The sequence below is a fragment of the Thalassophryne amazonica genome, chromosome 8 (assembly GCF_902500255.1).
Source record: "Thalassophryne amazonica chromosome 8, fThaAma1.1, whole genome shotgun sequence".
Taxonomy (NCBI): Eukaryota; Metazoa; Chordata; class Actinopteri; order Batrachoidiformes; family Batrachoididae; genus Thalassophryne; species Thalassophryne amazonica.
The window spans coordinates 39,988,996-39,997,723 of record NC_047110.1 but is presented as its reverse complement, the minus strand read 5'-3'; the positions used below and the strand labels follow the sequence as shown (position 1 = coordinate 39,997,723).

The 8,728-nt window shown below is 42.0% G+C and overlaps 1 long non-coding RNA gene across 1 annotated transcript; it reads left to right on the top strand.

Annotated features, from left to right (window-relative positions):
- Positions 1–2,601: 2,601 nt before the first annotated feature.
- On the top strand, positions 2,602–6,545 carry LOC117515463. Its single transcript, XR_004562157.1, has 2 exons — positions 2,602–4,663; positions 5,640–6,545. It is a non-coding gene; the product is annotated as an uncharacterized LOC117515463 (long non-coding RNA).
- Positions 6,546–8,728: the final 2,183 nt, after the last annotated feature.

The following is an 8,728-nucleotide window of genomic DNA, read 5'->3' as shown; positions in this document are numbered from 1 at the left end:
ATTATTCAGATTACTATAGAATAATTCTTAAAACAGTGTGATCAGATACCAAACACAATCCACGGCAAAGTTATGTTCAGAAACATTTACAAAAGGACGTACTAACTGTGAATATTCTCAGGAAAATCTCATTTATTTCAGGTGTATTTGTCAGGCAAGTCTATGGCCACTGAGAAAGTCCAAGTTCAAGTTTGTAAACTTGTTTTTCTTTTTGCTGTTGCCTGCATTTAGCTTTGCTTTTACACTGTGGTGATGGAAAACCTGTAGACAAAATTTAAAAATACTGATCAGTGTAAAAGCAGATCTAAAATACGGGAACTGATAGCAATTGATTAAACAAATGTTTATTTTGGAAATCTGCAAGGTTTTAAAATGTGGAGCATTCCATCTAACAAAGAACACAAACTGAAAAGCAAAAATAAATCAATCAAACAGTAACCCCAGGGGTCCCGCACAAACAAATAAGATGCAAGACACTTACGTTTGACCGTTTGCGTTCGCTGCAGACGATCCTGTTTTAATTCTGTGCATAGAATGGCTCTTTGTGAGGTTATATCAGGGTGGTGGTTTGGTCAGGAATACTTCTCCAGAGAGAAAATACTGCAAACCCTCACCAGGCTGCCATCTGCTTCTCAACATGCAACCTTTCCCTGGAATCCTGCCATCCACTGCCAAAAAGGCCTGAGGGGTGGAGGAGTGTGATCCCATGCCAGCCAAACTGTGTATCCACTGCTCTCAATAAAGAGCTTATAGTCATAGAAACACACACGCACAAATTCAGCTGCAAATTCATCACTAGTATTTCCTTCAAAATAAAAAAATTAAAAAATAAATGAATGAAATGCCAACGATTCCACTGGATTCAAGCTGCATATTCAGGACTACAAACTGGAATCAACATTTAATCTATCGATTTATCTACCGAGAACTTTACAAAGAGTTTTAACACGCAAAAGCCAAACAACATTTACGCCAACTTAAATGAACAAAAACTATTATTAACATTTTCGTCATTGATGCTGTGTGTCGCTTTATTATTTATTTTGGGTTTGTTTCTCCTTTAGATTTAAAGTATGTCTGTAAATGTTGGACAAGTAGAAGCCATATAAGTTTCGCCTGATGCTTAACATATTCTGATCGATCACCTTTACATTTAGTTGTAGAATACAAAATTAATCAGCAAACAGAGAAACATTTGGATTGTTGTTGTTGTTGTTTTTGTTCATTATTCTCTCCTCTTTATAATTATTAAATATGACCGAACACATCCAATTAAAAAAAAGCACAGGATATTATCATTGAAAATTAGCTGACAGTTAAGCCTTTGAGAACATGAGTCACACTGATTAGGACGCCACGTACATGTTCTCGTACAGCACGTACTGAACATGAACCACAGCCATCACAGGCCTTCCACCGAACCCCACAACCAGGAATTCATTGTGACAGCAGTCAAAGCTCTCTTTATGACTGCAGCTCTGTCTCTCTTTTTGATTTTTTTAAATTTTTTTTCTTTTTTTTTTTTGCACGAAGAAGTTACATTTTGTTTTTTGTGTGATGAGGCGCTGACGTGGTGAAAATTTCATTGTCAGAGTTGAAGGAAGCAGTTGTGGTATCTACCTCTGTTGTACTCGACGGTGCATTCCTCACCAGCGCCAGCGTGCACACTTTTACATTCAGTCGTGGGAACGCTCTTGTCCAATGCATCATATGTTTATGTTTATTTGTCTGGACTGCAAACACGAGGAACTTTCAAATGCACGCACACAGACGCTACTTACCGGTTATCTGGCGCAAAGACGGTCAAACTCAGCTGTTTGTCCCGCTGTGCTCCACAGAAAGCCATCAGCCTGCACGGGGACACGCTTTGGAGATTTCCCTCAAACTGTCCCCTTCACAGAAATGTTCCACACACACACACACACACACACACACACACACACACACACACACACACACACACACCTCCCCACCACCGCCAAGCCCGGATTCTTCCATGCTCGCGGCTCGTCTGGGTCCAGGCTTGAGAGGCCTGAGACAATAGGAGGCCATGATGCTGCCTGCAAGTCTCTGGCTAAAAAGTCTTTGAATGAGGAATGTTCGCAAACAGGCAAACAGCATGGCTGATGCATGCAAATAGCACAACCAGTCCAGCGCCAGCCTCGTCTGGAAGCATGAATAATTCAGCAGTCTATAAGCCGCTCTCACACTTTGCTCCCTCTCTGTTCACCAATCGCATGCCTTCACAAGAATAAGTGTGGTAAAGTGTTCAGAACCTCTGCCTTACTCATTGTCCAGATAATGAGACTTTGCACGTAACGCCACAAACTGGTCACAGAGACACAATATGCGCGCTTATTCTTGATGTCCAGCAGCAACAATTTTGAAATTCTAAATGACATTTTTCTTCCCCTTTCTTGTCGCCTTTTAATCTCCTTTGTTTGGCACCTGTCCTAGACCAGGCGCACCGACTCAGCACACCGTCCACTCCTATGTTCCGAATGACAGACAACAAGAGAGAGCAGAAGAAGAGGCACAGGACAGGTGAGAGGGAAGACGGAGAGACACCAGCCAAGAGAGCAAGACGAAGGACATGTCTCAAACACAAGCTCGGATCTCAGTTCTGCACTCATCACCTGTGAGGATCGCCAATACCAAGACTCCGCCGGCGGCAGGTTCACTCCGCAGAAACGACACCCCAAGTTCTCCAGGCGGCACAAGGCCTGTGACACGGCCAAATTGCACTCTGGCAAATTTCCATCAAAAAACAAAATAAAGAAGAAAAAAATCTGAAAAATATTGCAGGAAATGGCTTCAGATGTGAAAATTAGAAAGCCACCGAATTTGTTTTTGCAAAATAATATAAAGTAGAAAAAAAGAAAATCCAAAGTGATGAAAAACAAATCAATGCACCAAAAATGAAGACAAGGCCCCCGAAACAGCAACTTGTTGCCAGGCTGTGCAGGGCTGCTGTGCAGATTGTTGGAGGCAGAGGGTTAAAATCCAGCTAGTAGTGAGTGAAAAAAACAAAAACCCCAGAGCCTGTATGGAAGGGCGGGTTGGGGGAGGCCCTGACTGTAGAAATAGCAGCAGATATTTTTTTCTTCTTTTTTTTTTCCGCTCGCTGAGCTCAAGTCTCCCCCTTGCGTGTGGCTGAGGCAGAAAGTGGGGAGCAACCGAAAACAGAACGACCAAAAGCAGGAGAAACAGCAGAGGCGCACAGTGAACGAGAGATGATGAAAGTGGAGGTATGGTGGAGCGGGCAAACCAGTCACTTTTTCATCACATGTCCAACATGACAAGGAACTGTATGTACACTGGAGACGAGAGGGGGGAAGGCGGAGGGAGCAGAAGATGGGTGAGAGACAGAGATGCAGAGAGAGAGACAGAGAGAGAGAGAGAGAGAGAGAGTGGGAGGGTGGAAAGCACTAAATGTAGGAGGGGTAGAGGAGGAAGAATGACATACAAATCCACTCCGGCAGCGCGCAGACGCAGTGTGCGCCCTCGTGCGCCATACTCGGACACACTTTACAGCGCCTCAACATATCAACTGGTGAAAATAAAGAGAATGCACAGCACTTCACAGAGCTGGCTGAATTATTAACCTGTTCTCTCGCCGCGCCGGGGCTCCGGCTGCTGCCGCTGCAGCCCGTTCTGAAAGAGCTGAGCGCTTCAAAGGCGCTAGTGTGAACGCACAGAACAGGCCAGAAGCACATGTGGAAGAAAAAGATAAGCTTCTGCAGTGTTTATTTCAGTAATGTGTGGGCTTGGACCCTCCTCCTGTCACAAAGCAGATGCGACACTAAAGCTAAAACCTTACAGCTATTTTGGCACCCAGTCAAAAAAGGCTGATAGTCTGCGAGCTTCTTTTATTTAATCTGCACAGGGACAAACAGCTGCCACAGTAAAGCAGCAAGAAACCCCGTCACCGTCCCTAAAAGAGGTGAAATTTTTTTTTAAAGTTGCAAAGATGTGCCGAGCTCTATCCAACACGTGCACGGTAGAAATGGAGGGACGGCTGGTTTCCACCATCTTAGATGGTATCGATTATTCCTTGCCGAGTCCCTCGCACATGCTAGCTCTCTCTCTCTCCCCTTTTTTTGCTCCTCCCTCTTTCTGCCACCTACTCTCCTCGGCAATCAGCGTTTGGCTTTTTCCATTTGTGGCGTATTACTGTAACGCTATTGTACAACAAATTCCTGCCTGATTTTGGTTTGGGCTCCAAAAGCAGGAGAGGCTGAGCTCGTACAGGCAAAGCTACCCCCCCCCCCACCCCTCCAACTCCCCCCCACACTCACGCCTAAAATCCTTGATGTTGAACTACAGGAGCTCTGTGGAGGAGAGAAAAAGGAACTATGTAAAGTGTGGGACTGTGGGACTATTAAAAACTGCTGAGAGTTGAAGAGGGATTGCAACCCGGCAGGGACAAAAGGTGGGGGCTCAACTTTTACGACTTTTTTCACTGAGAAAAACTCTTTTTTCTTTGGAGTTTCTTAGTGGGGCTGGAGCGCAGACAGATTTATCTAACATGGCTGCTGCTGTCGGCTGTCGCAACACGGCCGCCTCCCCTGCTCCTGGCCGGCTCTCCTCCTCACTACAGAGAGACGTGGAGTCTCCACAGTTAACTCTCGCCGCTGCCTCTCTCTCTCTCTCAGCTCAACAGGTTTGAACTCATAACACCGGAGCACCAACACGACCGTCACGAGGACATTTTCGACTTATTGTGGAGACAAAACGCAACTAGTCGGTCAGACTCAGGCGTGCGCGCCGGTCATCTCATCGTGCACCTTAACCAAGAGACAAACACGACTGTGTTACAGTGTCGACACGAATGTGGATTTAAAAATTGTCACAATGATTTGGAATTTAAAGCAAACAACAACAACAACAAAAAACACAACTCTTGACTTTTATGCTTTTGCACAGTGATCAGTTAAATTTGAGGACACAAATTAGCTTGTTGGATTCCTGCCAGCTTTTACGTCTACACTCCTGTACGTTAAAAAGAAGAGAGAATAAATAAAAAATTGCGTTTCCAAATAACTGTACCAACATGGTCAGACAATTATGTTTCAGTCTCTCATGCTGACATGACATTTTCAACAATTCAGAAATTAGCTTTCGAACCGCTTCTGCTTTCACTGCTACTTTTTCTGTGGCCTTTATCGAATAAATCAAACATTTCTGCATCTGCAAAAGTATACCAGCTCTTAACCAGCCACATTTCATGATACAATCAAACCGCCTGACTGATACATGGAACAAAATGGCAGAGATGTTGTGGAAACTAGCAAACCATATTTTTTTTGGGGGGGGGGCAATAATAATTCCTAATTTGAATGAATCGATATAAAAGCAGCACAGCGTCAGTAACATCTTCAATAGTAAAATGTGTTTTATTGCTTGTCCTGTTATATTACACATATGCAGGAGGACAATAAAAAATTATCTAAAAAATCAGTTATAAAATATCGCACCTACGTAGTATGCATCAAAAAATTCAAAATATGACTAATTTTGTAATCTTTATCAGTCATACTATATCCTTAAAGAGAACATGTGCTGTTAAAAATACTCGGCTCTGCGCTGAAAGGTCACTTAAGGGGACGGAGTATAATTAGGGATGTGTTTTTCTGCAGGTTCTCCAGCTCAGAGCTGCAGGGATATGAAATTACACCAAGCAGTGGAGCCACAAAGACAAACTATATTTGCACTTAGCCGTTTGCAAACATCAAGGAGGCATTAGTCAGATGAGGAAGGGGCTGGTTCTCTGCTTGGTCAGCAACTACCGCTACATCAACATACCAGCCGTGACATGTGACACATAAAAACACAAACGGACTTATTCAAAGGGGTACGAGCTAACCACAGGCGGATCCTACGCGAGGAGGGAAGATGTTTTACTCGCTCTCCAGCAGCAGGAGCCTATGAGGTGGGCTCGTTTAAGCATCACACGTGTCTAAACAACTTCTCTATTACACCCGAGACCTTTGCGGGCACTCCACATCGAGAGGGGAACAAAGGCCGTGACCCCGGGGTCAAAAGCTTTACACGGAGGGCCAAGCAGCCCCATTCAGGGTCCCTCTGATGTTTGCTTTAAGGAGGTAAAGATTACTAACACATTAACTAATGCCGATTAGGGGGTTATCCCTCATGGGACCGAGGTCCCAGCGCGGCACATCATGTCTTATTAACACAAGCTGACCTTTGACCCCATCCATCACCTCACGCAGCAGACTGTGACCGCCACTTTCTGCTTTCACACACGCACAGAGGCGTCAGCGAGCACGAGCGCACCCGAGCACCAATGCAGACGAGCGCCACTTCACCTCAAAATATCACTGCAAGGTCAAAGGTCGTCCATTCAAGTGCAGGACAGCTCAAATCATCAGGAAAAGCGCGACAAGTGGGATTTCCCGATCAAACCCGAGCCGTGTGAAATCATTTGCTTTCTGGGGCTTTGACGTCAGAGTGTGTGCAAGCAAAGTTCATAAAATGGGGTCTGTGCAATAAACTTCTCATCACAAAATGGTGGCCATGAGACATGCGCAGTGCACATGTCACTCACACATCATATGCTCATTACAAAAAAACAAACAAACAAACAAAAAAAACACACAACAAAAAGTGTTTCTTCATTCTGCCTGTGCAGTCCAATAATATGTGATCATCAGCAGTTTGAAGGAAAAGCTGATTTAAAGGAATGCAAAAGAAAAAAAAAAAGAGTGATTAACTTTCAGAATTTCCAACACTCAGATCAGCTACAGCCGGTCAACATTTACTCAGTATGAACTAAACGAAGGCACCGGTGATCATTTTATTCTGGAGTGGTTTCTCCAAGAGTGTCAATATGGTGCAAAAAAAGAAAAAGAAGAAGAAAAAAGCTTATCTCCACTTCAAAAACATACAATTTAACTGTATTTTCCACCCACCCCTCACAAAAAAAAACAAAAATGATTTATATTACTTTTTTTGCCTGAAATTGTTGTGTGAAACTGTCATGAAGTCAGTGTGTCAGTTCAAACTTTAACAAATAGTCGAACTCTCCTGTGAAACAAAATCAATCTGAACTGAATAAATGCTTTAAATCACATGGCACAACACTATTTTTATAATCACTAAATCACACATTTACCAGTACAGCAAATTAATCATGTGTTTATGAGCTTAATCAATGTTATATTTGTCAAATATACATTGCATTATATATATATATAAAAAAACTAAACTTGAGAAAAAAAAAAAACGCCCACCTGATGGTCAAAATCAGATATCAGAACTGAAAACTTGTGCATTTCATGGGCAAGTGTTTACCCACAGCAAACTATAAACAGGTTCATTTTCAAACATTATAAAGTGAACAAATACCCATTAACAATTTGATTTTAAAAAATGGCATTTAAATTTATTGTGATTTTCAGTCTAATAATTTAAGCAATAAGTGGCTTTTCTCATGAAATGTATTTGATAATTTGATGGCTTTTTTCAGTGCTGCCCACACGTAAGAGAACTAATAAAATTTTATTTTTGTTTAAATTGAGTAAAATCAACTTGCTGATCTGTGTGAAATCTTTGCACATGCAATGCAGTACATTCATTTTAAATCTACCAAAAGCAACAAGAAAACAAACAAAAGGGCATCCTGGATAAATAAGACAAATGCAGATTGCACTATGATTTGCACTTATAAACATTTTAAAAATTATTCTAAAGAAACAAAAAGTACACATGCAACACTTGTAGTGGATTCATTCATTTGGACAAGAAAGACAAAATAAATGTCTTTTTAAGTTGCAGTGAACTCACCTTGCTGTTTGTTTAAGACTGAAAGAAAAGGGGCACGAAACGAGACAGACGAATAAAAGCAAAGGAAAGCTTCTTGTGGGAACAAACGGACCTGATATCAGACCGCAGCGTGGATGACCGATCTGCTGAGGGACGCGCCCCAACTGGAACTAACAACCACTTCTGGCCGCCCCCCCACCCAGCGTCCTGGTGTGGGCTCATGACTGTTCATCAAAATCACACCAATCCATAAATCAATAATGCAGATCAGACCCAATGATTAGTGAAACAATTACAACCAGACAGAAGCTGTACATTCTATCACTGTTCTAATCACAATAAATATTAATTTTAGACAAATAATAAAAAAAAAAAATCCTAATTTCAGGACATACACTATAATATAGCAAATAAATAAATAAAAATATTGGAAGGGCAAATTTAAATATAACAGTTTTGTTCTTCCTTTTGTTATCTGTCATCCATGTGAGGAAATGACATGAAATATTTATGTAATTTGCAGTGTGAACATACCGAAGCCCAACTGATTCTCAGGCAAATTCTCAGGATTCAATCATGCACAGTAATAAAACAGTGAATTGTGTATTTCTGCCCACCTGCCTTTGTGTGTCAAGCAGTTTGTACTTTTAAAACAGCCTGTTGTTTTTATTTATTTGTATATTTATTTATTTTACAGTCTCTTGTCACACAAAGCCGCTAAGGCGCACTGGCCCGGCATTTTTCTGTGCCACGTCACAAAGTTGAGTTGTGCACGCTCTGCAGCTGATTTGTTTTTTTTTTGTTTGTTTTTTTAATACTGTCCAGCATGCATGCACGAAAGAAAAACATGGCACTAATATCCATTTGATGCATGCTCTTCTCTTTTCCTGCAAAGCCCCGAAGTGAACCAGCTGCTAAATCACTTTGTGCATTCTCCCTCCTC